Genomic DNA, 23,623 nt, shown 5'->3' on the forward strand with positions numbered 1-23,623 from the left:
TGAATTTCATAATTAAATCTGTTTCCCTCCAATCAATGGTTGTTAAAGTATTTAGAGACACTTTAAGTACCAACTTCAGTGTACCCTTCTATAGGGCAGGACAGTATTTCAACTACTGAGATTCTTCGAATTACTGGTGGAATCTCACAGTCTTCAGGGTTGGCTCTTGCTTTGGACCGCAATTTCATGCACTCTCTCTTCTTCCATCTCCTCTTTGCTTTTGTCATTACTCCTTACTCTGATATAATATTGGTACTTTAACATCTGTCTACATATCATTACAGCAGTAAAAGATCCAAGTATAAGTGCATCCCAGAGGAAAGGCTTTAACCCACATGTAGGACTATCTTAATTTTCCTATTCTGGCAGGATCATAAAAGTACTGCCAAATTCTGGCAGGGAAAAAATATACATTTGAGGAATGTTGCATAGTATCAAAATGTAAAAGTGACTAAACATGGTAATCTGGATGTATGTGATTTCAAAGAAAAAAAAATCATGGAATACCATTACTGAGAAAACATTTCATCTAAACTGTTTAATGGAATTTTTCAGAATAAATGGCATTTACTTTTCATTGAAACAAATTTATAGAATGTCTTTTTGGTCCAATTTGGCTTTTAAATGCTTATTTTGTAAGTGTAAATGCAATGGCTGCAGGTCTTACTTTCAGAAACAGTTTTGTCGGAGACATTTATTTCAGTGCTTTACGTCAGGGGACAATATTTCATATTTATATTTTGTACAGTGTCAAACAGTTACTTTGGATGCTTTTAATTCTCTCACACATCACCATCTGTAAACACCATCCATCGCTGACCCCTCAAAAACCCTGAACTCCATCAGCCCATGCCTCCTAACATCCCTCCTCACACTCATCTCTGAAGCCTAAAAGCAGTTTCTAATCCACCATCCCTGAACCATAAAATCACTCACTACCCCCAAGTCCATCCATTTCTGAACACTAAAATCCCTTTCCTGTGCCTAAACCCCATGCCCGTTAAAGCACCTCCGCACACCCAAACTCCACCCTTCCCTGAACCCTAAAAATCCCTCACCATCCTAAAACATCTGTCATCCATGACCCATAAGAACTCAACACCCTAAGCTACTCCTACCTGAACCATAAAAACTCCTTTGTACATCTCAACTCCACCCATCCCTAAAATCCTTAAAACCCCTTACCAGCCTAAACTCCACCCAATCCTGAACCCTAAAAACACTTCACCACCTTAGCCACTACCCATAATTAAACCTTCAAAACCCTCACCAGCCCTAAGATCTGCCCAACCATGAACCCAAATTCCCCTCACCACCCTTACACTACCCCCAACCCTGAAACCCAAAAACACCTAAACACCACTCATCGTGAAACCCTAAAACCCCTTACCACCCCTACTCTCCACCCATCTCTGACCACTAAAAATCCCTCATCACCCTAAACATGACCCATCCCTGAACCCAAAAACCCCTAAAGTAGTCCTAAACTCCACCCAAGTTTAATGTAATTTGGGAATTTTTCCTTAAAATTGATTTTCCATTAAATGTTTCTTTAATTTTCCTTTTTTAATATTTCTTTAGAATTGTCTTTTTTTTAAATTGGTTATCCATGATTTGATTTCTTCCAATGTGGTTTCTCAGTTTTCATTTTCCATTAATACACACCTCAGTTAATTTCATCCATCCCACTAGCCGAGTCACCTGTATTATCAGCACTGTGAAAGGCCTGTTGTCAAAATAGCCATCATCTGACATACCAGAGTCATTCATATGTCTGAATTAAACAGGAGATCTTCCCCTCTGTGTATAAAGTGGTCACTCAGTTAGAGCCCATAAGAACAATTATTTGTCCGCTAATGCATCAAATCTCCAGGGTGGAGATGAACACGGAAATTCCAGAGAACTGGGATTCTAAAGACTATTCTATATGTGCAAGCACGTCCCCACCATGTAAACACGCCCCTATCCTTGCAGAGTAGTATTTACAGTAACTGTCCAAGATTGTAACTTGCTATTTGCTATGAAACGGATGTTCTCACAGACAAGCACTCTCAAACCTTACACTCCTACCTTCAGCTGTCTTCTCAACATCCATGGGATTATACTTTCCATCACTTCCACTAAATGCCTTCAGCGTGCTGCATGTGCACAGGGGCATCTCCCTCTAAATACGGTGAATATGTGTTGAGAACTGCAGTGGGAGTGAGCATAAAGATGTGTGCAAACCAGTGTGCTGCTACTAACACAGAGGCAAGGGAGACACTGAAGAAGATCCAAATCCCTACTTTGAGAACTTGACCAAAACAAACCAGAGAACTTTGAGTACCAGAGCAGGCTTCTGTAAACCTCACACTCCAGTATACAAGGATCTGAGGACAAGGAGGCACCAGAAGGTCATCTGATGGAAGCTTTGTAACGAGGGGAGCCTCACACAGAACACAGGCTTTACAGGTTCAGAAATGAGGACCACGGAGGTCACTCTGGAAGGTTTCGGGAGTAGAGCTAGAGCAGAAGAAAAACTGAGAGACATACAATACATGGCTATTACTGCATAGGAAAGGTGGATAAAAGCGCCACACCTCAAATTAATTATGCTATTGTCAAAGAATGTGTTGTAGCCTACCACCGCAGCTCGCAAGCAAAGTGAAATGGCAGCTTCTGCAGGGCTCAAATGGTAGAGTAAAGATGGTGCTCCTAAGAGCGACATGAAGTCTTTCTGAAACCAGAATGTAACTCACACAGCGGTTCCACCCTGCTGCAAAGCTTTCCTCGCCACATTGAAGAATAGCAAATACAGAGGAGCTGGAAACGCACTTGTGGATCTGCGAGATTTCAGTGCCAGAAAAGACAAGTTAGATCTGGCTTGGCGGACAGTGAATACCTTTGTTAACTAATCCCAGCCCTGAAGTCCAGCAGAAGGAATTGCGGTCACTGAGGAGTACTCTGAATGCACATAGTGACGTCAATGCGGCCACCACCAAGACTTTACAATACAACCTAAGGTGAAATGACTGGTGAAAGCTGAACAGGAATGTACCTGTATCGTGATGAGCGAGTATGATCAGATCTGAATTTGCTACTCCTCCTCTAATGAGTAAAATGCATGATTAATCATTTTACAGTCAACACAACAACACAGGGTTGGCTGGTGATGCGTATCTTGTATGATTAGGACACTGAAGAGTCTGGCCCCCACTGAAAGCTGATGTACTGAGTTAAGCTGTCAGACGTGCAGAGATCAGGTCTGTCTCACAGATGTTCTCAACATCTCCCCTCATTCTTATATAGTTGTGTACGGGCAGAGCTGGTGCACCATCCCGTGTATGGTCTACTCCAGAGGGAATATTATGGTGATTTAAATAATTGAGAACTAATCACACCACTTATAAATACTAAAAGCTTTAGTATTAAGTGCATTGTAAAAAGTCAGTAATTGTGGTTACAAAATATTTTTTTTTCAAAAGGAGCGGGACTCTGTTATCACGGAAGTGCATTTTAATTGGAATACAACCTCTTTCGGTTTACTCAGATATTGCTTCTCGGAAGAGATGCATCTAAGTTATTGACCTTGGATTCTGCGGCTCTGGGTTCCAATCCTGCCTATGGATTCAGTTGATTCCGGGCCAAACAGTTTACCTTTCTGAGCCAAACTTTCTATAGGGGTGGAGGAAATATGCACAAGCCTGTTGCACGGTGTGGTGTCTAGCACTAATCCAAGTATAGGTTGCCACCCAATGCTGTCCATCATGCTAGTTTTTTGGTCTGGCATTAGCCAAGACCTTTTGAGTTTACTAAAATTATATATAATATACTTGCATATTGGGGCTTTCAGTTGGCTCTGTTCTTTCACTAGTCCGTTGTTGTGTTATTCACATGTTTCTTCTGCCCACTACACCATGAGGCAATGGGTCAGCCTAATTCGGCTATTTTCCAGCTTCACTGTGAGTGACAGCATTCTGCTTCCTCGCTCATAGCCTTCCCACACACAAAGTAGTTCCCCTCAGTGGAAGGGACTTCCATCGCAGTGTGTGCTTTTTGAGTCCCAAAAATATTTTCCTTTTGCCCAATGTTCTTTTTCCCGAGGTTCCGGAAGCTTATATAACAACGAAAAAGAAACAAAATAAACAGTGACAAATCTAAAAGGCTAGGAGCCAACGCCATACCTATTGGCTTTGCCAATGCGTGTTTCTACTTTGGTCTCAACAGTTCCTTAAACGTCATACAGTTCAATATCCTGCACATCATGTCTGAGCACTGCTGCTGCAACACAAAATACTCTCTGTGAATGCAAAAGGTCATGGCGTTACCTGCCAGAGAAGGTGTCATCTGGTTTATGAAAAGCCATCTGTCCCTTTCTGAGATTCAATGTCCTGAGCTTCACCGCAGGCCTCTGCGTCTACAGGGCGATTAATAACGTATTTTGACAGCAATAACTGAGCAGTCTACCACTGTGTAGGACTGGCTGTCAGAGGTGGTGGAAAAGAACATTTACAAAGCAGGTGAGTTAAAGACAGGGCGAGAGGGAGGATCTGAAAAGAGGACTTTAAGGTTGGCTGCAAAATGGTGGGCATTGATTGTGGGCAGGGGATGTCGCGCGATGGGCTGGCATTGGTGTCAGTAGACACCTCAAAAGACTAACGAGTAGGAGTACGTTTTTGGTGCAGGACAGTCTCAGATTATCGTTTGCTCCTGTGTGATTTGGGGTGGAGGCTGCTCTTTCTGACAGAGCCCTACAACCTTCACATAGTCTCTAACTCCGAGTGTGAGCCAATTAGGCAGTAGCCAAGCAACAGGAACAGCTCATTCTGCAACTAATATAAAGCAGCATTGAAAAAGAAAGGGAAGGCTCTTCACCTGCGGGTCTTTACAGCAGCCTCTGTTCAACCTTTTGAATCACCACTAATTGCCTTAGAGACTGTTATGGGCTCAAGGTTACTACGGCAACCAGTAATGGGTTGGGATGAGAAGAGATTGCAAAATTTAGTACAACAATAGGAGGAGGCAATAGCAACAAACCTAGTATTCTCAATGCAGAAGTTCTGATGCCGTTGATATGTGAATAAAGTGTGACTGTACAGGATGTACTATCCCTGCGGTTGATCCGGGCTCATGCGTGCGCATCCTTGGAACTTTTGATAGGATACTCATGCTAGACTGGCCATATTTCAGTGGAACATACCTTAATAGATCGCCTAGTTCTGCACATGCTAGAGCGACCACTTGAGCAGTCCGTGGTTAGCATTACTAGTGATACAGCAGAGGGAGTCTAGAGACCATCCCACTCCACAGCCATGAAGAACAAGGCATGCCTCACAGACTGGGTCTGTTCACACTATAAGACAAGTGCTTCCAACTGAGTTATCTCTGTCCACAAATGAACGTATTGAGTATTTCACTACTAAATAGCAAAGACACAATAGATACGTCAGGAAGCAGGCTTCTAATACAATATCTTCAACAGCAAAAACTAGAATTTCAGACAGGAGCTTTATGTCTAAGTGGAGCCACAGACACTGTTCCAATGAACCCGCAAACTCCTGGCACAACAAGACTTCTCATTTTGCCAATATGGAGGCAAGAGAGACAGCGAGTGGGGTGTTGGGCTCACTCATTTAGAGCGAGAGGGTCTAATAATTCCAGTATGTAAAGTAATACCACCTTCCTTCATACATACTCAGGTTTTTAGGCTTCAATTTTCTTTAATAACATTTGTCCTTTAAGGTACAATGTAATGCAAGCATCTCCTCCCGGATAACATACCTCCATCCCCCCATCATCCCGTTTACCCAACGTCCCCTCCTTGACTTAACCAGAGGATTTAAAGAATGGTTGATCATATAGGGGCTGCGGGCACCTTATTCATATAGCAACGTAACCACATTTTTCTGAATAGCAGTGCTATAATTAGAGGACAAGTCAGAAAAGGCACTTTTATTACTCCTGCTCAGGAAACCACTAATAACGGTGGAGGTTACTGAGAGGAAACACAGACGTAACTGGGAGAGCCTTTTGCTAGGTGTCAATTTAGCAACTCACAACTGATCTAGTTTCTCCTAGAACACAGTTGATCCTTTAACAACATTCAGCTGCAAAGGAAGTGTGGATAAAACAGGAAGTAAACTTTAGGACCAAGTCCTCCACTGTCCCTAGGAGAAGACTGGTATTCCTCATACAGTGTACTCGGCCTTCTTGTTGTCTATTGCATTTGTCTACCAAGGAATAGAAAAACCTGGTTTTACAATGAGTGCCATCTTCCTGCTCAGTTACTAGAACAAGAGGGTCTGGTTCCAGGAATGTGTTGTTTACAGCATCATAGGCTAAGGGGTAGGGGTTGCATAAAACTAGCCATGTCCAGAAGGTAACAGAGCAGACAGGACTGATACCATGGGAGGGAAGGAGGAAGTCTGATGAATGAAGTCTTTGAAATAGTCCGTCTTCATTTCAGAAGTTACAGAGGCATGTAGGAAACGAAAGTAGACTGATACTGGGGACTGAGAAGTAGGGACGTGAAAGAGAGGGAGGAGGGCGAACCATTCTAAGTGAGTTCTATGAATTATTCCCTCTTAATCTCCCTCAATGGTTATAAAGTTTATGAAAATGTCTAGTGATGACTATCTGGTGGGCCTGTTTGGGTTGAACCTGCTACTTTATTATTTGGAATTGCAACACACAGAGGTCTGTGTTCCTCAATAACAAGAAAGGCAATGAAGGATCCACCATTAGGGTGACTTTAAGGACCATAAATATGGGTACACAGCCAGAAATGGATGAGACAGCAGTAGCCAAACTATTAAAGACTGTATAAGCAAAGTGGGATACCCTGCAGCACCTGGGAATTCATCACGGACTGTAAAATGGTAGATAAGAAACACATTCAGGGAACAAACCCATGCCATCTGAAAGACTGTGTACAATCTGGCTTCCAGACAAGTGTCCAAAGATCCCTGGAAACTCACATGGAATGGACAGGAGGAGTCTATCACTAGTCTTTGTTCGAGAGCGCCAACCAGTACCAGTCCAAGACAGGACACAGGGACCTTATGGCTAATAACCTAGGTCACTGGGCCAGCATAAGATGCCAGGATTGTGGATTCCATAATTCAATTTTTTTTTGGACTTTATTAACCACTTTCATACAAAATCACGATGATGCGAAGCATGACCTCAATGTAGCTATACAGTAATTGCAGCAAAACAGGTGGTTATCAAGTGGCAATTTGTACATAGTTTTACCTAGATTCTAATCATCTATCCCCTTTTTTAATGCTCCCCATGCATTTTTAGATAACATATAACAGATGTCATGAACTACCTGAGCGCTGGGGAGGGGGGGGGGGAGGTCAGCCCACTCCAGTAGGAACTATCCCTGCAGGCGGCTGCGACGGGGTGGCTGACCCCAGCTCCAGCAGGTCGTTTTTCAGAGGGCTCCATATATCCTTGGGCCTCGATGTCACGGGTAGGGTTGATGCAAACAGCTCACAATTAGTGTTACAATAAATGAGGCCATGCAGCCAGGCCTTAGTGGTGGGAATGAACTTATTGCTCCAGTGTAGCACCATTTCACGTTTAGCGAGCAGCAACGCAATAGAAGTGAATCGGTGCAACTGTTTGGGGACGTTGCGCACATACCCAAATACAGCCACTTCTGGTGTAGGGTGGAGGTCAAGGTGTGTCAAATGTGAAAGGATTGTATACACTGCTCTCCAATACGCCCTTATCTTCTCACAGTTCCAGGTCATGTGAACAAAGTCTGCCTGAGGAGCTCCACATTTAGGACACTTGTGTGATCGAGAAGGTCTATTGAGTTAAGTTTAGCAGGGGACATGTATGCCCTCCATAGGAACTTGAAACAAATCAGTTTGTGTTGACTATTCAGGGAGACTTCCTTAGTTTGGGTACAGCAGAAGGTCCAATGGGAGTCCTCTATAGGGTGGCCCAGGCCACGCTCCCAAATCTCCCGGAATTTGTCATCTCTAGTGGGGATGACAGTCATACAGGCTTTATATAACTCTGAAATTAAGTGGTCCCCACTTGTGTCTGTAATCAACAGTGTCAATGGTGGAAATGATTACGGTTCCAACGGGAACTCAGTTATCAGAGCTCTTAGCGCGCTGCGTAGCCTACTAAGTATGAAGTGGTCCATAAAGGATGCTTCGCTGAACCTGGCGTCCTCAGAGCTAAAAAAAAAACGTGCCCACCCGGAAATAGATCTCCACTCGTGTCTAGGGAGTATTTAATAAGCGTGTGCTGTACCATCTTTTCTTCCATGATGGTCAACCATGGGTTGATGACTATCGGCAGCGAAGAGAAGTTTAGTGTGTGAACACCGGTCACTCGGGCTAGTGTTTTCCAGGCCTATCAAGTGGTGGACACAGTCTGAATGTCTCGGGAGTCTGTGGGAAATCCCTTTAGCAAAACCGTTTTAAGTGGAGCCGGATGTACTAGGTCAGCTTCAAGCTTAGTGTAGGGGATACGTGCGTCTGAATGTTACCAGGAGTGTGCAAAACTGCATTGTGCAACTAAATAATATATCTGAAAGTTTGGGACCCCATAATTCTATTTTTAGGTTTTGATGTACTGTAGACCAAGTTGTATTTTAGACATTGCAATCTTGACACTGGGAAGCAAAACCAACCTGCCACATGGTGCTGGGGAGTTGTCAGCTTTATGTGGCGAGCACTTGTCCACTGCATGTCTAAGGTTATGGCACCTGTGGAACTGATGAGGTTCTCTGAACTGGTCTCAACTTCATTAGACATTTGAGTTTTCTGAAGTATTAAACCCTTGAGGTATTTCAGAACAAGCCCACCTTTAGGCTTCTTGAGCAAATGTATGCAACTCCTCCTCATTGTTTTAAGCCAAAGGCTCTGTAGGACAGGAAATGGTTGAGTTAGGTCTAGAAGGCACATCAGGAGCTCCCTGGTGGTGCTAGGGCTTGAAAGCAGCACAAGATAAGCCTTAATGATAAGGGAAGGGAGATTTATACTGAGGGGGATGATACCCCACTGTTAATCATACGTGCATTTTCCTGGTCGTTGCAAATTGTTGTCTGGAGAAAAAAATTCACCCAGGTGTAAGGCTTGTAAAAACAAACATTATAAAATTGCAAATACAAAATAAACTCCACAGGTTTCGATTACTCACCTGCCTCCTAGCTATCAAATTATCTGTAATCCACTGGAGTACAAACAGAAAAAAACGAGGACACCAAATAAACCCATCAAGGGGCTAAATGAAAAACAAATCCCCAAAAAAGGTGCAGTATCTCAAAAGACTGAAGACACAGACACTGGGGGTCAGCTCAATAACTGTGACAGCTAGCCTGGCTGATGAGGGGGGAAACATCGAAACCGGTCCTAGGATGATTGTTTTTCCAGTCCAGGTTATTTTTGCATTTGTCAACTCGGGTGGGATGGAATGACCAGACGTGGGTCCCGTGCTCTCCATGCCACTGGAGTCAAGCTATTATGGCTGATGAGGGCTGAAACCTTGAAAGCCGTCCTAGGATGCTTGTTTTCCATCCAGTCCAAGGAGAACCTGGCCTGGCATTTCGGACTGGACTGTTCCCATGGGAAACAGGGTCAAGACTGATTTGCAAATGGCTGGGTTTAAACTGGAATGGCATGGGGAGCAAAAAAACATGGATTTTGGCCCAGATCTCTGTACTGGGGTGAATGTTTGACATTGTTCCACATTCTGTCCATCAATTGTTCTTTTTGCATTTCTTACAAATTGTTGCTAATGTTTTTTAACATGGAGATTTACTTTTCACTTATCTTACTGCAAAAGGAGTGAATTCTGCTACCATGTGACAAACCACAAAATTAAATACTTGTAACTGAACTTTACCAATATTTCAAACTATATCAGCAGTACTTAACCCCTTCGCCGCGGCACGAATTTTGCCGCGGCGCTGGGGGAGTTTGGGGCAGCGCGGCGCCGCCATGCTCGTGACGGAACCACTCCGTCATGAGCCACGGGCGCGCTGTGCTCATGACGGAGTGGTTCCGTCACGACTCCGCCCACTCGCGCTAATCGCCCGCACAGGCGGGGAATCAGCGCCGCGTGGGCGGAGCGGCCGCCAACGGCCGCAGCATGACGGAACCACTCCGTCATGAGCACACGGCGCCCGTGGCTCATGACGGAGTGGTTCCGTCATGAGCAGGGAAGGGGTTAAAGAGCATCTCATTCTGATGTGTGGTGTAAACAAACATTTAATAGGATCAAAACAAACCAGGACACTTTACGTATGAGATAAATATGCACAGAAACCAAATTTCCACGTTTGTGCGCGCCATCATAAACGTTTTGCAGTGCCTCTTGCAAATTCCATGGCCATTTGCAGAGGATACTTAAATAGAAAACATGCTACCTGGAGACTAAAGTGTGGGGGATGGGGGGGGGTGTTATTATTCTTCAAGGCCGCGGGTGTGCTAGGGGAGCCGTCGCTGCGGATGACTCATGAAAGCAGGCGCGATTCTTAATAAGGACTAATTCAATTGAAGCTCTCCTTTGATACCGGAATCGTCTATGAAAGGGCACAGCACCATGCTGTGTTCGTCCCTCAGCGCAGCTTCCCATCAAAATACAACGTGCACGGTGCAATACCACCACCTGCTGGCCACATTCGGGCATTATCCCGTAACAGCTCTGAGACCCGTAAATCAGCCGTAGTGCATAACAGGCACGTCTTGCAATGAACGCGCATGCCAACGCTGCGATTTAAACTGGGAACTCATCATTTTATTAAATACATCAATTGTAGAAGCGCATCTAGACCAATGCACGGTAATGGGGAAATAATTTTAAATTGGAAATCTTGGCTCTTATCCGCAGTATTGACATGTATGTACTCAAAGGCATTGTCCCTCGCACCTGAAAGATCCCTTCAAGTCTACAGGAGAAGACAATAGCACGTAAGCAGGGCCCTCTTTGCATGCTGGAGTCAGTATAAGCATACAACCCTGAGAGTGTTAAAAAGAACAAGTTACTTAACTTCAGTAACACTCCCTCTAGGAGATAATCATTCTAACTGCAGATTCCTCACCTTTAGACTACCCCAGGCACCATGAATCCAGAGAATTATTTAGCGATTATTCCACAAACCAGCAGGTGGCACCACGAGCGTCTATGACTCCACCCCACTGTAAAGTGACAGAGCACAGCTGCATATAATCACCACCTCTGCATGCGGAGGTCAGTTTCTCCTTTCTCCTTCTGCATCCTCAGATGTACAGCACTTAGAACAAATTGCAGATGACAGTGTGCCAAAAATCTATCTTGATACTGTTTACAGGTCCACTTCACAGAACAAGGAAATGGGAGGGCAGTGAAGAATCTGCTGTTCGATAGAGTATCTACCAGAAAGAGTGTTACAGAATAATTGTGTTCTTCTGATGGATACTTATAACCACAGATTCCTCACCGTAGAAGAGATTACACAGCAGCACCTCCCAAAAGGTGGAGGGTCTGAGGAGTGGACTCAGATGAGGAAGTCTTGCAGGACCAAGCAATCAAATGACCATTTAGTCTGACCCGACAGCCAAGGCAGTAGTGTTTACTGAACATCCACACTAATACCTACATCTCAGTCTGGCAGACACCCAGAACCGGTACGCCACCCACCAATGTTGTCATAATGACCGTGGCTCTGGTAGAATGAGCCTGCAAACTCTCTGGGGTTTCCTTCTTAGACAGCACATATCAGATTTTAATGCAATTTACTATCCACCTGGACAAACTCCTTATCTGCACAGCCTTGCCTTTTTAGGTTCAGCATAATCCCACAAAAAGCTTATCATCCACACAATGCTTTTTTGTGGGGTCAATGTAGAACCTCAAAGCCCTTTTAGACTGGAGTGGATGCAGCCTCCCCTCCTCTCTTGAAGGGTGAGGTGGAACAACACATTTTTGGCAAAGTGGTGGACTGGCTACAATGCCACAAAAGGCTATCTAGGTCCACAGCATCAATTTGTCTGGAAAGAAGGTGGTGTAGGGCGTTTGCACCAAGAGTACCTGCAGTACACTCACATGGAACGCAGAGGTGCCGGCAATCAGAAAAAACATTTATGAGTACCAATAGTCACAGTGAGCAGTTGTTCAATGGACTTAGGCTGCAAGGATAACATCAACTACTGTGCCCCACAGAGTAAATGCATTTATTTGCCACCAATCAGTCTCCATGCACTGGGGTGGCAGCTGCAGCGGCTCCGGTGCATGACCTTCCCCTATTGCTAATAAGATAGGTGGTCCTCCCGAAGAGGTAGCTGGATCGGAGGACAAATGCTCAGGAACTCCGGGTACCATAGTCTCGGGGCTCGGGTATTCTCGAAGGGACTGATTGTCCTTAGACCTTGAAGCAGTGGTGAGAACATGCCCCATCGCGGTCAAAACATTTTCTGCAGTGGCATTCCCAAAGGAAACTCCAGTGTACAGTAGTTTTGACCCTGCACATTTTCACCGGTGGTTTACAGACCTAACCAAGGCACACCCCACAGATCAGGGTTGAGATGTCACTCATGATCCTAACCATGTTGTGTTGTAGCAACGGATGGATGATGATCCTATGTCCCCTAAGAAGCACTCAGTCATAAGAGCTGCTGATTTCACTGTGCACTCTCCATAGAACTTGATGGTAGATTTGGCACACATCTCTGTCATGAGTGTCTGATAGAATGTTTTCTAAGCGCTTGAATTAAATAGTTGACATTTTCTTTCACATCAGCTACTTGTAAGGGGTGTGCCGGCGCATCCGTAGCAAGGGCACTGAGATGCCAGGTTGCTGAAGTTGTGTTTACAGGACGAAGTAAACCTATATTTCTGTAGTTGGAGGGTTCAATTGTCAAGTCAGGGAAGTGTTTACAGTGCTGTGTATGCAAAGAGGGGCTTGTGGTCAGTGATCACATACAAATGGTGTCCATAGAGGTACATGTGGAGGTGGATACTGTCCGACTTAATTGCCAGCACTTCCATTAGGATTTGGGAGTATCCATGTTCTGTCGCCAACAGGGCTTGGCTAACAAATGCAATGGGACCCCTATTGCTTTGTTCCTGCCTTAAGATTGCACAGAGACCTTTAGGCTGGTATCCACAATGAGGAAAAGCCTTTCAATTTACCTTGCAGATAAAAGCAAAAAAAGCTAAATAAATAGCTGCCAATTAAACCAAAGAAATTGATTTCTTGTCCTACAAGACAATAGGTCATGCATAGGCTTCAGGCAGTGAAGGTGGAGATGTGAAGGCTTGCTCAAAGGCAGACAATACTAGAAATTAATTTGCACTTGCCCTTGAAAGGACGAACATTAAACCCATCAATTAATGTTCAGGATTTTAAAATGCATTAGGATCTAGTGGATATACGAGACCACGCTCGTGCCTTCCTATTCCCCATCAAACATGGAAGTGACCAAGCCAAAATTTCCCTCACTACAGTGGCAGAATACAGAAATAGGAATTATGCGTTCACCAAGCAAATCCTTGAGCTCAACACCCTTTCAATAATTTGAGTAAAGGTTTAGTGCCTATGTGATCATGACTCTGTCAAGGACTGGATGCTGCGAAGGTCAGTCTAGTCTGCCTGGCTCCTCAAGCAAAGGGCACCACCTTCCAGTAGCAACAGGGCACTAGGCCTGCAATAAATAGTACATGTGAAAAGTTGGAGGAAAATGGCACAAAACCTCCTTGTAAATAGTGTAGCTCTTGACAGAAGATGAATGATATGCAGGAGTTGATAAGCAAGGGACCAATGCCCTCCAACACTGATCATCAGGGAAGAGGAAATAGCCAAGTAAAGACCCCCAGTAGAAGATTTAAAGGCAAGTGAGGAGGGGGCGTGGCCAAGATGGCAGCTTGAGCGGACGTGCTTGCCTGTCCCTATGACCTCGCTGCATCTAAAGCACTCCTGAAGAGCCCCATCCACCTCGACTACACCCCCGGGCTGCAGCCGTCTGGTCCGGAGCACGACCAGTTAGCCCCGGTGGGAGCCAGGTGAAGGGGTCGGGTGCCCACGCGGAGGTCGAGGAGGGTGGACTGCGGCCCACGGAGCCAATTATCCTTCATGCCAAAGCCTTCCTTGCGCTTGCGCGCAGGCTGCATGGCCCCCTTGTTGCAGTGCGGCCGGATCCCTGAGACGCCGTGCCCAGATGTCTAGCACACCATTAGACTATGGTGATTGCAGACCCAGGTGTAATGTTTAGCGGGCTGGCGGTCTAGTCTGCCACCCGGAACTGGACACACGTCATCTGCAGGCCAGGCATGGCCTGCGGGGTAATAATAAAAGGGGTGAACCCGCACATGGGGTAATCTCCCAAACCACACCACTGAGTCAACGAGGGTGGGCCGTGACCCTCGCCCTGGATCGGCCGCTCCTTGTGCCCCGTTTGCAGCGGTGCGCACCCTTGCACTGAAGTACTGAAGACCGCCGCGGCGCCTGGATCATCGTCGGAGTGGTCTGCGACCCCGGAGGTGAGTGCGGCTTGCGGTGGTGTCTCGCCACTAGAGGGAAGCTCCCCTCTCGTCGTGCGGCTCCCGCCCTGCTTTCCCTTGCTGTGCCGCCCTGCCGCCACGTCGCTGGAGGAGTGTGCGCTGTATCCACGGGGGTGGTGTGCTGAAGAGAGCTGGCTGCCACGCCCTGCCCCTAGTACCAAGGGAAGACCCGGCATCAGTGCACGCATGCGAGGAGCGCGTTTCCAGGCTGCCAGGACACGTGAGGTGAGCGCGTCAGCCCCAAGGCAAGTAGAGTACCACGAGAGGGCACGAAGAAGGGAGCGTGGGACTAGACAGCCTGGCCCCCTGTTTGCCTGAGCCCAAGGAGCATGCAGAGTGCGCCTGTGCCCCACACTATGTTAGCAGAGGAAAAGGATCAGTGCATGCAGCAACAGAGAGAGGAAGAATAAGACAGCACACCAAAAGAGAGAAAAAACAATAAAAGGAGGAAACATCACTGCACACCAACAGCGGAAAAGAAAGACATAAGTAAAACAAAATAAGGAGGTACAGCCCCACAAGGACACAGCCCATGGGTGCAGCCATGAAAGAACACCTAGGCTGCTGGAAGACAGTCAGTGCACCTGGTGCACAACGCACATCGGGGGGGAGACAGGAACGGGAGAGACGAATAAAGACACCCACCCCCTAAAAATATGGGTGACGAAGACCAAGCACGAGCACCACAGACACTCCCAGTCCAGCACGCACTTACTGGGGTATTGCCACCTTTCAGCGAGCTTGAAGATCCGGCCACAGCGTACCCGAGGTGGAAGATATGGATAGAACGCCTGAATAACTATTTTGTGGCCACCAGGGAGACTGACGGAGCAGTGAAAAGGTCGCTTCTCCTCCACTATGCCGAAGACGAGATATTCAAGTTGTTCAAACACTTGCCGAACACAGGCAGGGGCATGGATTACGACGCTGCGGTGGCTGAGTTAAAGGCGCACTTCGACCCCCAACTCAACCCGGATTTCGAACAATTCAAGTTGCGCCAAGCCTGCCAGAGGGAAGGAGAGTCGATTGATGCGTTCTATGCTCGACGGCGCGAACTGGCCAGCACGTGCACGGAGGATGATCAGCCAAAAGAGATCAGAGCCCAGCTCATCCAAGGGGACCCGGGACAAGACGCTACGAGACCTCATCCTGCGCCAGCCGAAGATTGCCCTAGAAGACATACTCATATTGGCAAAGACCCATGATCTCTTGGCAGCGAGGGCCAACAAGATGGACCAAGCCCTGACACAGCCCCAAGGACAACAGGAGACCATCAAAACGGAGCGGGTTGATCCCATCCAAACGAGACAGAGGAGTGACACGCCCAGGAAGCCAAAACCAGACACGTCCAAGGTGCGGTGTGGGTACTGTGGGCATGAACCACATGCAGCGAAAGACTGCTCCGCGCAAGGAAAAACCTGTGCCAATTGTGGGATCCCCAATTATTTTGCAGCACTGTGCAGGAGTAGAAATTGAGGCCGCAACAGAAACCGCCCTCCCGGGGTGTGTGTCAACTATCCCTAACTGACTCCGGACAGAGGGTGGAGCCACCCAAGACGAGCCAAAGATATTAAAGGCCGGACGAATCGTCCACAGAGGAGGATGACGTGGAAACATACCTGATCTCGTTTACTCGAGAGCTCTAACGCCGCAGACGACCCCAGCCCACCGGTATGGTGCACATTGCAGGGTCAGAAGTGAAGGCAATTATCAACACCAGGGCATCGGTAAATGTGATGGGCCTCCAGCAGTATAAGCACCTCTGACTCCGACCGCCGATCACCGCGTCCCGGACCAGGATATTCGCCTATGGAAGCCACACCCCTCTGCCACTGAAAGGCAAGATATCTGTCCTGATCAGGTCAAACGACCAGGAAGTCACAACCACCATACATCTGATAGATCGCCAAGCGGACACCCTAATCAGCAGTCACACTGCGGAGGACCTAGGCCTAGGGTCTTTCGCCAGTAGCGTCCAAGCGCACCAGGTCGACGAGATCCTTGACCAGGTTCCCGAAGCTCTTTCAAGGTCTCGGGCGAATCAAATGCGATCCTATCAAGTTACACATCGACAAATCTATCGCCCCAGTCGCCCTGCGACATCGGCGAGTCCCCTTTTACTTAAGACCTTTGGTGGAAAAGGAACTAGAACACCTCGAGAAGCAAGGGGTAATCGAGAAGGTCTCGGGACAGACGCCCTGGGTGTCCCCGATGGTGATAGCGGAAAAGCCCAAGCAGCCAGGCGCCATACGCCTCTGTATCGACCTGAGGTTGCCCACCCGGGCCATCAAATGAGAGCGCCATATCACGGCAACGATGGATGATACTATTGCGGATGTCAATGGGTCAAGGTGCTTCTCTAAAATGGACCTGAATGCAGGGTACCACCAACTGCCGTTAGCGGAAGGAAGCCGCTACATCACATATTTAGTACCCACCTAGGGCTGCGTCGGTACAAGCAGCTAAACTTCGGGATATCCTCGGCAAGAGGTATTCCAGAACACGATTCGAGAAATGCTGTCTGGACTGCCCAGAGTGATAAATGTCAGCGAGGACATTTTGATACACTCTGCCACCGCAGTTGACCATCACCGTCACCTGAAGAGCACATTGCATCGCCTCAGTGAACGTGGCGCGACACTACACCGGGAGAAGTGTCAATTCTTCCAACTATCCCTGGAGTTCTTTGCGTACGTGTTAGGCCAGGAGGGCATCCAAGTAGACCCCAAGAAGTAACAAGCCATTCGGAGGGCCATGGCCCCGACCACGGAAGTGAGGAGCTTCTTTGGTATGACCACTTACTGCGGGAGGTTCATCCCCGACCTTGCCACCCGTGCCGAGCCTTTGAGAGCACTCACGAAAACAGACGTCAAATGGCAGTGGGGAGCAGGAGCCCGGTCGGTGGGTCGCCATATCGTTTGCCAGCAAGTCGCTGACCCCCACGGAAGCAATGTATGCACAGATCGAGCAGGAGGCGCTGGCGATAAAATGGGCCTGCATTCACTTCCACCTATACCTGACAGGTCAGCCGTTCACCGTCGTCTCCCACCACCAGCCTCTGGTCCCCCTTTACAAGGGGACAGCCCCTCACCCACCTCCCGGGATTGAGCGATGGGCGGTACAACTCCAGCCGTACCAGATGGACGTGATGTATCGGCCGGGGATGAAGAACCCTGCGGACTTTCTGTCCCGACACCCACCATCGAAGGAAGAACGAAACAACCCCGAAGGGTCTGAACAATATATCCATATGATCTCAGCAGCAGCGTGCCCACAGGCGATTAAGCTCGAAGAAATCAAAGAAGCCTCCAAACAAGACACAATATATACAGACTCTTCAAGCAGTCTAAGAAGGGTTGTGGAAGAACTACCTCCAACTGGCTAACACATGGGTGCCAGAAGACAGAGAAGAGCTGACGAAGATCTGGAGAGTGAGGAGTGAACTGAGCACCACGGCCGATGGAATACTCTTGAGAGGATCGAGGTTGGTGATACCCGAAGACTCTGAGACACTAAGCAACCCAGTTGGGCCCATGGAGGCCATCAAGGCATGACCAAGATGAAAGCGAGGATGAGGGAAAAGGTCTGGTTTCCGGAGCCTGAGGCAATGGTTGAGGACCTGATACGTTGGTGCCCCGCCTGCCAGTTAACCAGCGCCCCAGAGAGGCCAACCCCCATGATCACCGAAGAGGCCTGCACCATGTCGTGGTCGAAAGTAAGCATGGATTTCGGGAGTTTCCCCGGAGGGAAACACACGCTCTCCCTCATCGATGCCTTCTCTAAATATCCCATAGTGGAACCAGTCGTGTCGACCGCTTTTGCACATGTGGCCCCAATCCTGGAGAAAGTGTTTGCCACCTTCGGGTTTCCCCTGGAGATCCAGAGCGACAATGGGCCCCCGTTCCATGGGGCAGAATTTGCACTCTTCCTCCGTCAGCATGGGATCCACCACCACCGTGTCACACCTCAGTGGCCTCAGGCTAATGGAGACGTAGAGTGTTTCATGCGGACCCTGATCAAAATGCTGCGCATTGCAAGTGTGGAAAAAGCTAATCCGGAGCGGTTTCTTCACGAGTTCCTCAGGGAATACCAGAGCACCCCACACTGCACTACGCTAAGGAGTCCATGGTCCCTTATGTTCAACGGGCCCCGGAGAGACCTGATCCCAATGTGTCCAGGGTGGGCACCCCTTCCGCTCAACATCCACGCTGCACCCAAGTCGCTCCGACCCGGCGCCACCGTCATACTCAAGGACCGTCGGCCTGGGGGAAAGTTCCAGACCGCCCATGAGCCAGGAACATGGGCAGTTGTTGCCAACAATGGAACTATGGTGACAACGAGAAAAGGGAGCGAGGAAATCTAGCGGAATATCTCCTTGTTCAAGGAGGTCCCACCAGAGTCTGCAGAATCCAGTCTTCCAGCCCTGCTGAACTTGAGCAGGAATGTAGAGCGAGGATGAAGGGGGCAGCAATGCACTTTTAACCAACCTCCCACCCAGAGTCTGTTACCTTCTAGTTCGCCTTCGGTTGGGCTCTCGGCCAGTGGACCACCCCTACGAAGTCAACCTCATCGACACAGCCTACGACCCAACCATCGCCCTAACCAACATCTTCAAGATATTGTGTGTTAAGTTTTCTCAGACTGTTATAACCGAACTGTGTGTGTCACCTGGACATTTAGAAGTCTAATTTTTAAATTAATGTAATGTTTAGTGGGCTGGCGGTCTAGTCCGCAGCCGGAACTGGACACATGTCATTCGCAGGCCAGGTGTGGCCTGCGGGGTAATATTAAAAGGGGTGAACCCGCACGTGGGGTCATCTACCAAACCACACCACTGAGTCAACGTCCACCTTATTTTTCCCGCTGCACCCTGATACCCCATGCCTGCGGACTATGTGTATTGGCCACGTCCGGCCACCACACCAGGCCCTCCGGTCAGGACTATGCTGGCCGGTGAAAGGAGGCTGCGGCGGCTGGAGCAGTGCTGGCAGCTGACAGCTCCCGACTCCTGTGCCCTTGAGGGCCGGCGCTGGGGTCCAGGGCCCCTCTGAAGAAATTTGCGGCCGCCGGGGGCTAAGCTGTGTGGGTAGATCCAGAGTCTAGTGGCCCTGTGGAGGAAACTCTCCCTGGATTGGGCCGAGAGTGCTCCAGCCTGCGCATGATTGGTGCCTGGAACCCCCACCCCGTGGGGCAAGACTTCTGGGGTCTTCCGCGCCTAGCATCTAATCTTCTACCTTACAATTGGTTGCTGGCAAAAGGCGGCGGCCTACACTTGAAACGGGGTATCGGATGGGCCTCGGTGAGTAGACGGCACACCTAGTCCTAGTGTGGGGCCGGATTGTAGTGACTTGGGCCTGCTGACCCTGTGGTCCTGGTGTTTCGACGGCCCTCCTTTTGGGGGCCGGTCTTGTTGCTGTGAAGGCCCGTGGGCCTGAGAGTGAGAACATCGGGCCCGGGGCCCTTGGTGAGGGGAGTCTGGGGGCTGCTGTGCCGCTAGATGAAGTAAGGAATTGAACAGCGTGGTGGAATTGCCTGGCCTCGCTAGCACCATCTTGACGATTTGAAGGATTGCGGATGCCTGCTGACCTGACCCCCCAATTGAGGAGCCCGGGGGGATTTTGTAGTTGGCCCCGCGAGTGTGAGTGGTCCTGTGGGGTCTGGCCACTGAGAGCGAAGAGCGTAGCAGCTGGGCTCCGACATTCGCTACGGAGATTTGAACAACACAGGTGAATTTCGGGTGGCGATGGTTGAATTGACTTTCTTCTTGGAGCTAGTATCTGGGATCCCTTGGCGCTTCCGTGGGGCTAGGGTCCCAACTTCCATGGGCATAGAACGCCACCCTCAGGGTGGACCTCGGCAAAATAGCCGCTACTAAGTCCACTAAGGCCCGCTCCCTAAGGGACATGCTCCTAAAGACCTCTGGGGAGACCTCTAGTGAGAAATCGGGGTCGGATGAGCCGAGACCTGGGGGCAGTGGTGAAGACTCCGAAAGCCCCGTAACCTGTAAGTTCTTGGAGTCCCTATTCACCTCCCTATGTGAGGACCTCCAAGTAGTAAAGAAGGTCCTCTCCTCGAATTTGATAGAGGTACGAAGAGACATGGATGAGGTAGGAGAGTGGGTGGCAGCCTTGGAGAACGGCACTACAGCAAGACACGAAGAGATCAAGAGTCTACAGCAAGAAGTAATCCATCTCTAAGAACAGCCGATTGACCTGCAAGCACATGCCAAGAACCTTGAAACAGGTCCAAGAGGAATAACGTTCATATGCGGGGGTGTCAACTGCCTTGGAAGACTCGGATCTAGAGGAGTATGTTCAGGGCCTGTTCACCTGATTCTGGGCTCAGCTGCGGAAGAAGAAATCAAGCTCGACAGATGCCATTGAGAAGGGCCACCACCCGCGAGCAACAAAGCAACCTCCAGCTGACATTCTGGTCTGTGTCCATGATTTTAGGAATAAAGAATCTATCCTACATAAAGCATGTGATGTCCAGCCGTTGCAGTTTCGGTGTCACACTCCCCAGCTATACCAAGATCTGGCAGCAATTATTCTGCAAAAAAGATGGGACTTCCGTACGGTCACGGCTCACTTGAGAAACACTGGCACTCCCTACTCCTGGAGACATCCCTTCCGCCTCATATTCCATCTAAAGGGTAAGACTTACCAATTACACTCACTGTCAGAGGCTTGCAAAGTCCTAGACATTGATCTCACACAGCAGGGGTCACAATCTGCCCCTCTTCGAGGCCACCCAGGGTATACTTGTGGTGTGCCCTGTGCTGACTCGGTCATCGTCCTGATTCGGACACCATTGCACGGGAGTGCATGGCTGTGCTTCGCTCTTTGTCTGGGGATGGAGTGGACAACTCTAGGTCTTCACTCTAGGGGAACAACAAGATGGTCTGAATGCGGTGGGTGGACTACAGAGGGCGGGGGGAGCAACAGGATCCATGTGGGTTTAGTTGATGGATGCATCTAATGGTTCCATCCCCTACTTCTATGTTTCCACATTTGATGGACTATTTGCCTACTCGCGATGGCTGTTTTTTTATTGTTGGGGTTTTGGGGTTTCTTTGGGTCTCTTCCTTCCTACATGCATGTACACACATATGGGGGGATGCCTGGGGTGGTGGTCCTCGACCTACATGATACAAGCTGGCACATCGATTAAAATCCAATGCCCTGGAATAGGGGGTGGCCCGATCATAGCGAATGCCCTCCAGGTACTCCCTATAGAGCTTAAACTGCTAAGCCTCAATGTTAGAGGCTTAAACAACCCCACAAAGAGATCAGCCATCCTTTCAATGTTTGAAAATGCGAGAGGGGACATTTGCCTCCAAAAGGAGACCCACTTGCTGTGAGTCTCACCTGATGTTTCCGCAGAGGTGAGATGGAAGACCTGATGCTGGATCCCAACTTCCCACACCCACCAGAATCAGCCCAACCAATGCAAAGCCAACAAGAGGTGGGGAAACAAAACAAGAAAAGGGAGAAGGAGATGTGTCAGGGTGATACGTCTTGCATGGATTCTGATGGGACTGATTGCATGCAACTCCTATGTAAACAGAAATATACGAGTTATCCTAAAATCATATATCTGGAGGTAGTGCTCTATAATATCATGAAACACTCTTTGTGTATATGTATCTGGTTAATATCCCTCTTCTAATTTGAATGATGTATAGAGAAGCAGGAAACAAATTTAGAATGATATATCTAAGAACAGAAAAACTAAGTGTTAAACAATATGGTTAATGGTCCTAAAGGCATAAAAAATAATGTGTGCAACTAACCTTAACACATAGCGCGCAACAATTCAATAGACCCAAAAATATACATCCAAGTAAAGGCTAGGAAAAAACAAAAAACATATTCCCCTAGACAGGATGTAGAAAATTATAGCTACACAAAAAGGTGATGGGTCTAATAATTATATAGTATATACTTGTAAAGTCAGGTACTAATACATGTATAATTTCTCTGTACAGCCAGCCAGAGTTTGAAAAGGATACAAAATGATAAGCAAATCTCCACTCACCGTGGATTAGTCACTTCAGATAAGTAATTATGACATTAATTTGATACACAAATATATATATATATGTATCTACTGTCATATCAGGGAGACATGGATTCTTTCAATGTTTGCTTCTTCTCTCGTTATATCACCACCAGAACGAGAGGCAGAGAGAATCAGGCGTAAGGAGACAGGGCAGAGAGAACATGGACCTCCAACGAGGGAACACGGAGCCGGTCAGGAACTCTGAAGGAGAGAGCCGTGACCCAGAAGGGGAAGCTGCGAGATCCCCGAGCAGGAACACGTCGGAACAGACCAACAGAGAGCAAAGAACACCCAACTGCAGAACAGAGACCAATTCAGGTAAGTGCAAAACACAAGTGCGGCAAGGCAGATACGTAACGGAACGTGAAACGTGTTCTTGTTACAGACTGCCCATTTTATCCTTGCTTGACTCCGCCCCCACGTACTCGTTTGATTTAGGAGCGGGTGAAGCGGAGCGTGCCGGACACTTGCTGCCTAAAGATGTCAACAGCATGCAAACCAGGCACTTCCCACAGCAATGCTTGTCCTCAGGTACCACTAAGAATGGTGGAGTAGCCATTCTCTTCTCTAAACACTTCCCTGGGTCGGTATTGAACACAGTCGTGGAGATTAAGGGTCGCCTCTTGGCCTGCCGGCTGCGGACGGGTATCTATCACTTCATACTTACCACCATCTATGCGCCCAACGAGCGCCAAGAGCCTTTACTGATTGATTCTCTGGCTAAGGTCCTCCAGTCTGCAGCTATGTGGTTGGGGATCCCAATTTGGTGATGGACTCTGGATGGACCACTCAGGGCAGAGATCCGGCCAGACCGGAGCTTTTTTGCCCGAGGGTCTCCGCTGGCTCACTGTTTGTGGTTGGGGCAACTTGTGGCATTGGCGCCACCCAGCGGATAGGGACTATACCTTTTTTTCAGCTGCTCACAAGACGTATGCCCGAATCGATCATTTCCTGGCCTTATCTACTTTGCTAGATCGGGTGGTTAACACTACTATTGAACCCCGTTCCCTCTCTGATCATGTGCCTATCACTTTGACGCGCCACACGCCTTCTTTTTCCTCTGTCTCCCAGCTGGTGC

General features: G+C 48.2%; 1 protein-coding gene across 1 annotated transcript in view; it reads right to left on the reverse strand.

Moving 5' to 3' along the window:
- DMAC2L (distal membrane arm assembly component 2 like) overlaps positions 1-23,623 on the reverse strand; it is a 159,242-nt gene that overhangs the window by 53,132 nt on the left and 82,487 nt on the right. The window lies entirely within an intron of this gene.

This window comes from Triturus cristatus, chromosome 9 (genome assembly GCF_964204655.1).
Source record: "Triturus cristatus chromosome 9, aTriCri1.1, whole genome shotgun sequence".
Lineage (NCBI taxonomy): Eukaryota > Metazoa > Chordata > Amphibia > Caudata > Salamandridae > Triturus > Triturus cristatus.